Below are 9,379 nucleotides of genomic sequence, written 5' to 3'. Positions count from 1 at the left end.
ATCAGATATTTAATCTCAAGGGTACTAATTCACTTTCCCCATTCTGGTACATTATGTGTACGAGCACTACAAGCAGGCTGCAGTGAGTGAGTTTTAAACACGTCAATGGTTGAGGTGTCTCGTGAGTGTTGTAAGACTGTACTTGTGTGTGACCGTGTGGAAGTATTTTCCAAAGGTGTGAATGGTGATGAGTTGCCAGCGTCGGGAGATCCACAGAAAATCCACTGGGAAAAAAATGGTGACAGGGATAGAAAAAAAGAAATCTAACTGAAGTAACAATTAAGTTGTTCTGCTCCTGTTTTTATATTTCCAAACTATTGCTTTTTTACAAAAATAAACACAATTTGCCTGTTTGGCAGGGGGATCCAGTCCAAACCGAACTGTTTCAACTTGGGAGTTAAGTTCCCAAGTGCGTCGCCTGTGAGCAATTGGCAACCACAGGGGCAGAACTCAAAAGCCGACTCAGTCAAACGCAGTCGGCCGAAGAATAGATAGTTTACTGAAGAGGGTTTCGTTACACGTGTAGTCAGTCACACAGGCAATGGTATCCAAATCAACCGGCAAAACTCACAGGTACACGGAAACTAACACAGACAGACACACGGGGGAAAAACCCCACTAGGAATTGCTGTTAAACTCGCTGGAAACAGAACTGGGATAGACACAGACTAAATACACAGGATGGGCAACGAGTCACAGGGGGAAACAATCAGGGAGGAGCTTACAATCACACAGGAAGAAAGGGGGAGCCTGAAACCAGGGATGAGTAACAGAAAACACAGACAAGCAGACAGTGATAACAAACTATGTTTAAGGACATTGCCTGGCATCGCTAAATTCCCGACAAAAACAAAATGATGACAAAATTTGTGGAAAAGCAATAAAATGCGGCGCAGGCTGGACAATAACATGAATCTGGTTTTAAAGTCAACTCAGCAACTGGATTTTAGTGGCCATGATTACAAACCCCATTGCATGCAATGAGTAACTTCATCACCAGACTAGTATACATATATAATTATAGACTGGCGTGTCACATTTCTGTTCATGATTGTTAACAACATTTGGTGGTGACGCCACAGCATGCAACTGCAGCATGGAAGTGAAGTGCAAGGACAGATTTCTTGTATCATCCATTTAATCGGTTACAGTTGAAATAATAAATGGAAAGGCCCATGCTCCGGTTGAAAGAAAAATCTTTTTCAGGAGTAATGAAGAGAGAAACAGTCCAGTTTGCAAAGAAACTAACATCCGACCCCGTACACTGCTTCATCATTCAAAGACCTGATGCACAGCGGGTCCTCTTTGTGCTTTAAAACGGGTTTGTATGATGGATGATTCAGTGCTCTCACGAAGGAGAAGCTGCCTGCGTTTCTCTGAGTGTGATAAGCTCCCGACTTCTTAAAGAGCTCATTCTACATTCTTTGCTGGCTGATTGCTTTCCTTAATCGTCAACAGACACATGGAGGTCTATCACGCTTTTAAAAAAAATGTTAGCTTGTGAAATGGGCAGTATTTTTTTTAATGTCTTTTCTGCTTCCTTCCTCCCTTCTTCATCCCTGTAATGTTGACAGCCTCACCCATATGGCCTGGTCTTTGATGTCTTTCCCAAATCGACATGCATGTTGGTGGTCATGTTGCTTCATGGCGGGAACATACCTGTTTTCCCGCACACACACACACGGTTCATGTTTGTGCAATGCTATTTACATTGTGATGTACAAAAATATGGGAGCTACAACTATATAACTCACCTTAATTAACCTGTATGGCAACACTGAACTTACGCTCACAACTATTGAAAGAAATCTTGATTGCATTAAAAGTGCTTGCATGGTGAAAGGTTCCGAGGCATCATTTTTTGGCAAGCATGAAGGGCACAGCTATCATTTGGGCAGAGGATGTTCAGCAGCCTTGTGCAAGTGACGGATGGCCGCACTCACTGCCATTTTATGGCTCCTTCAGCATGCCTAATGTAGAAATATGTGAAGGAATAAGCAGAGAATATATTTCACACTGTGAAGGTCACATCCTACCTGCTATGAATTTCATCAGAATCCTATGCTCACCAGATTTTTTTTAAAGAACTTGTATTTTGGCTTGATCTTGATTTTAATTACACAAATGTCCTTTTGTACCCCTTTTCACAGGCTAAGTTAATGCGAAAGATATGCTCATGATCATTTGTTTGTGTTTGCGATTGTGTGAGTATGTGTGCAAATGAAAGAGTCTGAGAGAGAGATAAAGAAAGAAGAGATTGATCACACAGAGGTATTACTCCCCTGCATCGCTATTATGCAGATGAGCACATTAAATGTAGTTGGACACCACCCAGCATGTCATTAAATCTAAAATGGCACCAGAATTTTAATGTCAGTCTGCTATTGTAATGCTCCATTTCATGAATTTTGTCTATCGAAAAACCCTGAGCCACCATTAACTACTTGACAGAACCTCTCCATCTCCTTTTTTTTTTACATTTATCATTCTCTTTGCTTTTTTTTCTGAAATCGTGATGTAGCAACGGTCTCTATTTTGTATGTCTCGTAATCCAAACCCAAAATAAAAATGCACCCAGCAGACAATTACCTGTAGCACCCATATTATACCTCTGGACAGCAATGTGTAGATGGCCTCATACGGCAGTCCATACCTGTTTACGATGATACGCTCACAGGCCCACAGTGAAAACCCATTACCCCAATTACCCAGTTATTTCAAATGACATGATTATCAGACATCATCACCAATACCGCTGTAGCACGACCTCTAAAGTCACTGTTTGGCATTCCTGAATGTAGCCATTCATATCTCCATTTCCTCTATGTCAACATAGACACACATGCAAACACGAGCACACATGCAGTTAGTCCTTGGACTCGCCGTCATTTCAATGATGGTCATTCACTGCACCGCGCTTCCTTTTCTCAACCATGAAGCTCTCGTATCCGATGGCAAAGGAAACAGAGCTGTTAGTGCAGGGTCACAACCTTTCACCTGACATGTGAGAAGATTGTGTGCGCGGGAGTGTGTGTGAGAAGCACTGGTCACACTGTTGTACCTTCAGTGAAATATTGTTTTTGAGGCTCCGCTGCCTCTACCTGTCCATCCATCTGTCCTCAAACCCAGGATCAGACTAAATAAATCGGGCCCTCTTTTATGCTTTTTAAATAACAGCCTTAACCAAACAGTGATACAAACTGCATCCGTGTCCTTTAATCAGTGGTAATAGGCCTGGGTCTTCCTGAGGATTATCCGTCTCCTCCTCCTGTTCACGGCTGCACTCCTCCACCTGCTCTCCCCGTTCCCTCCTCCTCTATTTCATCTCCTCCACCCACCTCCTATAATTCATGGCATCCGGCCGGGTGATGATGGACATCTCAAGCACAGACCCCTGTTCACGCTGTCTAAAAATAAGACTAGGTTAGGCTCAAAGCACCATAACCCATGCACGCCTTACATGTAAGACCCATCAGTAGCTCTGTGCGTGTGTGTGTGTCAGTATGTATAGGTTTGTGTAAGTGTGTGTGTGTGTGTGTCAGTATGTATAGGTTTGTGTAGGTGTGTGTGTGTGTGTGTGTCAGTATGTATTGGCGTGTGTAGGTGTGTGTGTGTGTGTGTGTGTGTGTCAATATGCATAGGTGTGTGTAAGTGTGTGTGTGTCAATGGGTGTGTCTCTCTTAGAGGTTGAAAGGGTCATCAGTCAGGTCATGTGTACGATACCACACGCACGCAGCTGTCTTGACACGTCTGTACTTGATCTTTATTAAGCAGTGTAGTAAGTGTGTAATTTCAAACTAACAGCCCTCTAAGTACAATATCCAGTTACTTCTCAATTAATTTAGTGGCATGCAGATTCGGTTGTTTTAATTTGTTGCAATGGTACCGCTGACAGCCTCATATATACTGATATATTCCAAAAAGCAAGCAATACAAATTGTATTTTAAGTGTTGCAAGTCTGATGTCGCTTTCAGAAAAGGAAGATTTAAAGAAAAATAATTTGCATAAATTACTATAAGTAAATAGTAAAATATAGAATAGTGTGCAATTTGATTTTATCACCACATTTGGAGTTGTATATGTTTTTCATTTAAGCTCAGAATGCGACACAAAATCTAATGTTCAAGTGCAAACAATCACATTTCTCTGTTTTTTATGTGCATTAATGCATGTAAGGCATTCTACTATTCATACATTCTTACACTGTTCATTCAAGTTATGAGAACACCCCTGCCTTTGTTTCATCGTGAGACAGAACCACCTGGCTTTTAGTGGCAGTTGTGACCCGGGTATTTTTGTTGGGGTTTACATGTCTGGTTCAGGACTACAGCTGAGACTTCCCTCTCATGTAAATCCAGTGGTAAGCACACGCAGGATCGGCACCGAGCTGAAGCCTGGCACAGAGTACAAAATCCTGTCCCTGCATCTCTGTGTGTGGTGGAGGAAGGGACACGAGGAGGAAGGTTTGGTTCGGTCCTCAGCGCAGCTGTCCTGACCCGGGTGAGGGCTGAGCAATTTTCACCATCCAGCCAGAATTCACACACATGAACACCTGGCCACGAATACTGCACTATGTGTGCCACAGGTCCTCATAAAAGGTTGTTTCTAATCAGTGCGGTTGTAAATCACACTTGAAATCACACAGACATTGGTGGAACTTATACCAATGTCTGTGTGGAACCATGCTGGTCCGGCATACTTAGTTTCAGTGGTTGTGCAAAAGAGTCTGCAGTCATTTGCTCTGCAGCAGAGCTTTAATGTCGTGTTTCTGGTGGTTAATGGTCTCCCATGAGCCTGCTCCTGTTTTACTGCCCAGCCTGTGGGAGGGACGAGGGGAAAGAGTGATGGTGCCTGAGGGAGAGAAGTAGAGAAGCCCAGAGAGAGAGACAGAGAGAAAACAGAAGGATGTAGTTGACAGGATAAAAAGAGGGTGCAACGATGCCTTTGAAACAAGATGGGGAAAGAATACGATGACAACGGGACTGAACAATAAGGGAACATGATCTGATGTTATTTTTCTTGAGCAATACATGCAGCAATACATGCAGTTTCTTTTTTTCTGTATTATTCCCCAGACACAGATGAAAATTGTTTAATAAAATGATCACCACAACGCTGGGTACGGTTAACGTGTAAACTGTGATAATGAAAATAATTAATTTGCAATGTATTATCTCAGGGCGGCACGGTGGCGTGGTGGTTAGCACTGTTGCCTCACAGCAAGAAGGTCCTGGGTTCCATTCCGCCCAGTGGCCTTTCTGTGTGGAGTCTGCATGTTCTGTCTGTGTCGGTTCTCTCCGGGTTCTCCGGCTTCCTCCCACAGTCCAAAGACATGCTCTGGGGATCAGGTTAATTGGTGACTCTAAATTGCCCGTAGATGTGTGAATGTGAGTGTGAATGGTTGTGTGTCTCTGTGTAGCCCTGCGATTGGCTGGCGACCAGTCCAGGGTGTACCCTGTCTATCGCCCGAAGTTGGCTGGGATGGACTCCAGCCCCCCCCGCGACCCTGTGTGCAGGATAAGCGGTTTGACAATGGATGGATGGATGCATTATCTCACAACATCAGTTTGAATGTGAATCATGGCCCAAATTTGAGAGGTACAGGGATTGTAGTGTGAGACATGCTGTAAGGTGACCCAGAGCCCTGCAGCCAGTCTGACTCCCGGTGATGGATGAGCGGTTGAAAAGGAAACGTCAGACTACTGGAGCAAAAAACTTGACATTTATCCACACAACATCATTATTACATTACAACATCAAATGTATAGTAAGTACATTTCTGTCAAGCAGACTATGCATTCAATACCAAACCAGATGGAGTATTTTTTAAGCTTTATGTTGAACTACAATTATTTAGCAATTGTCAGAGTCAAAATCAGAGGCTGCAAACTGCAGTAGAAACATAACTCTGCTGCACACAGTCGCAAGCTATCTACTTAATTGTGTGTGGCGTCTGTGTGTGTGTTTGTTTTACTGGTTCTGGTTCAAAATCTACTTTTACTTTTGACTGCTCACAGTAAATGCTGATCAGCGACATCAGCAGTAGACGCGTAGAAAGGGTTTCTTTTTTTTTCATATTTGTATTTCAATTTAAATGACGAATGAAGGGCTATATCAAGTGGAGCAGTGTACTGTATGAAGGCAACCTCCTACCTTTAAATATATGCCCATATACTTTATTGAATGGGGAAATAAAGGATGACGGGGATGAAGTGATTTTTTTCGGGGGGCTTTCCATCTGGGTTTAGCCTGGCTATAAAGCAAGTGAACAGGAAGCTGTGGTTGTATTTGGGTACCTTTGTGGTCTGCAGAGTTGAAGTCAGTTATAGGGCAGCGAGATGAGCAGCCACACCAAAGCACCCTCGCTGCAGTTATATATAGAGCCCGCTCACCCCCGTCCGGCTCTGCTGGTGAATGAGCTGCAAGCAAACACATTCTACAGCTTCCACGACCTGTTTTCACACCCACCGCCTTGGTTTTCACATCTCTTACATCTCTTGTTCACTGTTTTGGCAGCGCAGCATGCGCTTTAAGAGAGAATTAAAAGTACGAACCGGTCTGGAGAAATAGCTATTAGCATGACATATTAGCCACGTTTCTCACAACGTTTTGTAGTTTTAATTGCATACACATACACGGTTTCCTCTGCCTGTGTCATTTACTCTCCAGCAGCGGCAGGAGGAACAGACAATGCGGCGAGCAGTAGGTCGAGGCCTCCCATTGAGCTATGGGTTTTTTCTGCGTGCTGGCTGAGAGCGTGCGAGAGGTCGGCGCTGGATGGACACTGTGGCCATTGTGCTGAGATGGCTGACGGTGTTGCAAGGACTTTCACACATGGTGATGTAATCATCGATAAACCTTTCTCAGTGTTAATGTGTCAGTTGTTGATAACAGCAGAAAGTATCTGCTGCACATTTACGACCCAAGGTGTCACAGTGGAAACTACAGCTACATCCAGGCCCTGAGATAATATTTATACTATTTAACTTTCAATCTTTATTGAGTTCATGCCCTTGCATGTCCCTTTGTCTTTACTCACGAGGTGTTGTTTTTTGGGTTGATCCTGGTCACCACGTGGAGCTCCTGCTGGGTGTGCAAATCAGCACCTTGTCGCACACACCAGCTCAAAGCCACCTGTGACAAAACACCCAGAGAAAGGAGACTGGTGGAGTGAGGAGAAAAGACACCCGAGGAGAGAGAGATTTTTGTTTTGCCTCAGCCCTCATCACAAGACTTGTCTGTGAGCGGATTGCAGTAAGTGCCAGGAGATACTTTCCCGATCCCTAAAATGTGCTGACAAACACACAAGTGGAGACCAAAGTCTACATTGTCACTAACAGCTGCTGCCGCAACAACAAAATCAAATGTGAAAAATCAAAAGCCGTAGAGGAAAAATATTAGTGTGTGCACATTGATGTAAGAGTTTAAAAGTGGTTCAGTGCGGCCTCAGTTACACTGTGACAACTCATAGACACACTCTCTCTCTCTCTCTGTGGTCCACCTGTTTTTCCCATTACGTTCCAGACACGCACTCACCTGATCAATCACATTCATTGGTTCAAGATCCTATATCCCACATCAGTCATCACATCATAATATCCTAACAAAAACTATTGCAAACATAAAGCGAAACACATTCTTAACGAATATATCTATCTTGCAATCAATGTGAAAAAAAAGATTCAATAATTTCTACTGTGACAACTCTTCGGGGTAGGGAGTATTATATATCGCTGTGCCGTGTTTTGGCATCTGGCAAACCGTCCAACGCACGGCTATGTATCTCAAGCTGGATTTCCTGCATCATATTTCATGTCTCACTAGTAGCTGACATGGCCGCTCAATTTATTCTTATAAATGCAGGACAGTACAGCCGGAACCCCCAGAAACGCACTGTTCTCAAGGGCTCCGTACTTGCTAGTGGTACACCTACATGAATAAAACCTCTTCTCACCTACAGTCCAAGCAGCCGTCAGTTCAGCGCGGTTCCAGTCACCAAACATATCCGTCTAGGGTTAAAATAATAAATGTTAAGGCCGGGCAGGTCAGGTTAGGGAGGCCAGGGCTGCATACTAATGGTCAAATGCCCGACACATGGTTCCACTTACTGTAGTCGATTACAGGACCGACGCTCTGAGTCCTGGACACATGATACGCTGCAGCATGACCAGAACCTGCGATATGTCTGCGCACACTTTGTGGGAGGATAGACTCTGTACAGGAATTTGTCAGGGATTCACAATGTCAGATAACAATCTGCACCGTGTAGTCCACACCCTGCAATCGACATTTTTCTGAGTATCAAATGTTCTCAAAATGTTCAGTGTAAAACAAATACTGTAAACATAAAATAATATATTCATAAAGAAATGTATCACAAATGTATTTTTCTTTATAGAGTGTTAATATCTGACAGTCATAGACGTGAAATAAACATTGTTCCATGATTATGACTTGTTTTTCTTCATGTCCAGGCAGGTTATTTTAGATTTGTACGTGGGATTATTAGATTCATATTTCAGCCAGCTTGTTTGGCACCAGCTTTCTATTCAAACAATATGACCTCGGATCATATGTTCCATTCTCTCTCCATCTGATATACTAAAATCCGAACAGACCTCTGATAATGTTTGGAGACATTCTTGGAAGAAATGCTTTAATTTGTCTGGAATTTAGTGCGTCAGTCAATAATGTTCCTTTCACAGTGGAAACAGTGCACGTGAGATCTCAGTGGCTGAAACAAATCATCAAAACTTTGATTTAATTGCCACTCAACCTCGACCACATTAAATAATGTAAATACTGTTTCTAAAAATAATAATTAACGCAGTAATGCTCATACATGACAGCCATGTGAAAAACTGAGGAAAGACAAAGCAAAAAACAAGGTATTTAGGTCCTTAACTTAATCTTGTTACTCACAAAAAGGATCCTGCTGCAACGATGAGAAAACATCTGTTTAAAGTAAACACATGACCAAGTCAACATCCATCATGTTGGTGGATGTATGGACACTGGTTTTCCACCAAGATCGATACTTTTTTACTAGAATAAAAAGATGTTTTTTTAAATAGACTTGGTTCATTTGCACTGAAACTCAAGATTTCATTTAGTCATCATTTCTTCTTTTCATTGTGGATATTAATAGATCCCTTTCTATCAATAAGTGTCACGTATTTGAAATTGCTTGAAATTGCTTAACAATATGCTTGAAAGATATGTGAGTGCATGAAACCGCACAGTCACATCCCTCCATGTATTGAATCTAATCTGCTGAATTTACAGGTGTTGCTTCTGTTGGGTGTCATTATCTTTCAATAGAACACTGTATTTATATGTTTGATGGCTCAACAGTGTGCACTTTAAGCGATTAAGTTT

General features: G+C 42.6%; 1 long non-coding RNA gene across 1 annotated transcript; it reads right to left on the bottom strand.

The window, feature by feature from the left end:
- Positions 1 to 6,296: 6,296 nt before the first annotated feature.
- On the bottom strand, positions 6,297 to 8,112 carry LOC144390948 (uncharacterized). Its single transcript, XR_013454785.1, has 3 exons — positions 7,956 to 8,112; positions 7,041 to 7,135; positions 6,297 to 6,420 (listed from the first exon to the last, which is right to left on the bottom strand). It is a non-coding gene; the product is annotated as an uncharacterized LOC144390948 (long non-coding RNA).
- Positions 8,113 to 9,379: the final 1,267 nt, after the last annotated feature.

Source organism: Gasterosteus aculeatus, chromosome Y (genome assembly GCF_964276395.1).
Source record: "Gasterosteus aculeatus chromosome Y, fGasAcu3.hap1.1, whole genome shotgun sequence".
In the NCBI taxonomy this organism is placed as follows: domain Eukaryota; kingdom Metazoa; phylum Chordata; class Actinopteri; order Perciformes; family Gasterosteidae; genus Gasterosteus; species Gasterosteus aculeatus.
This window is presented reverse-complemented; position numbering and strand designations above follow the sequence as displayed.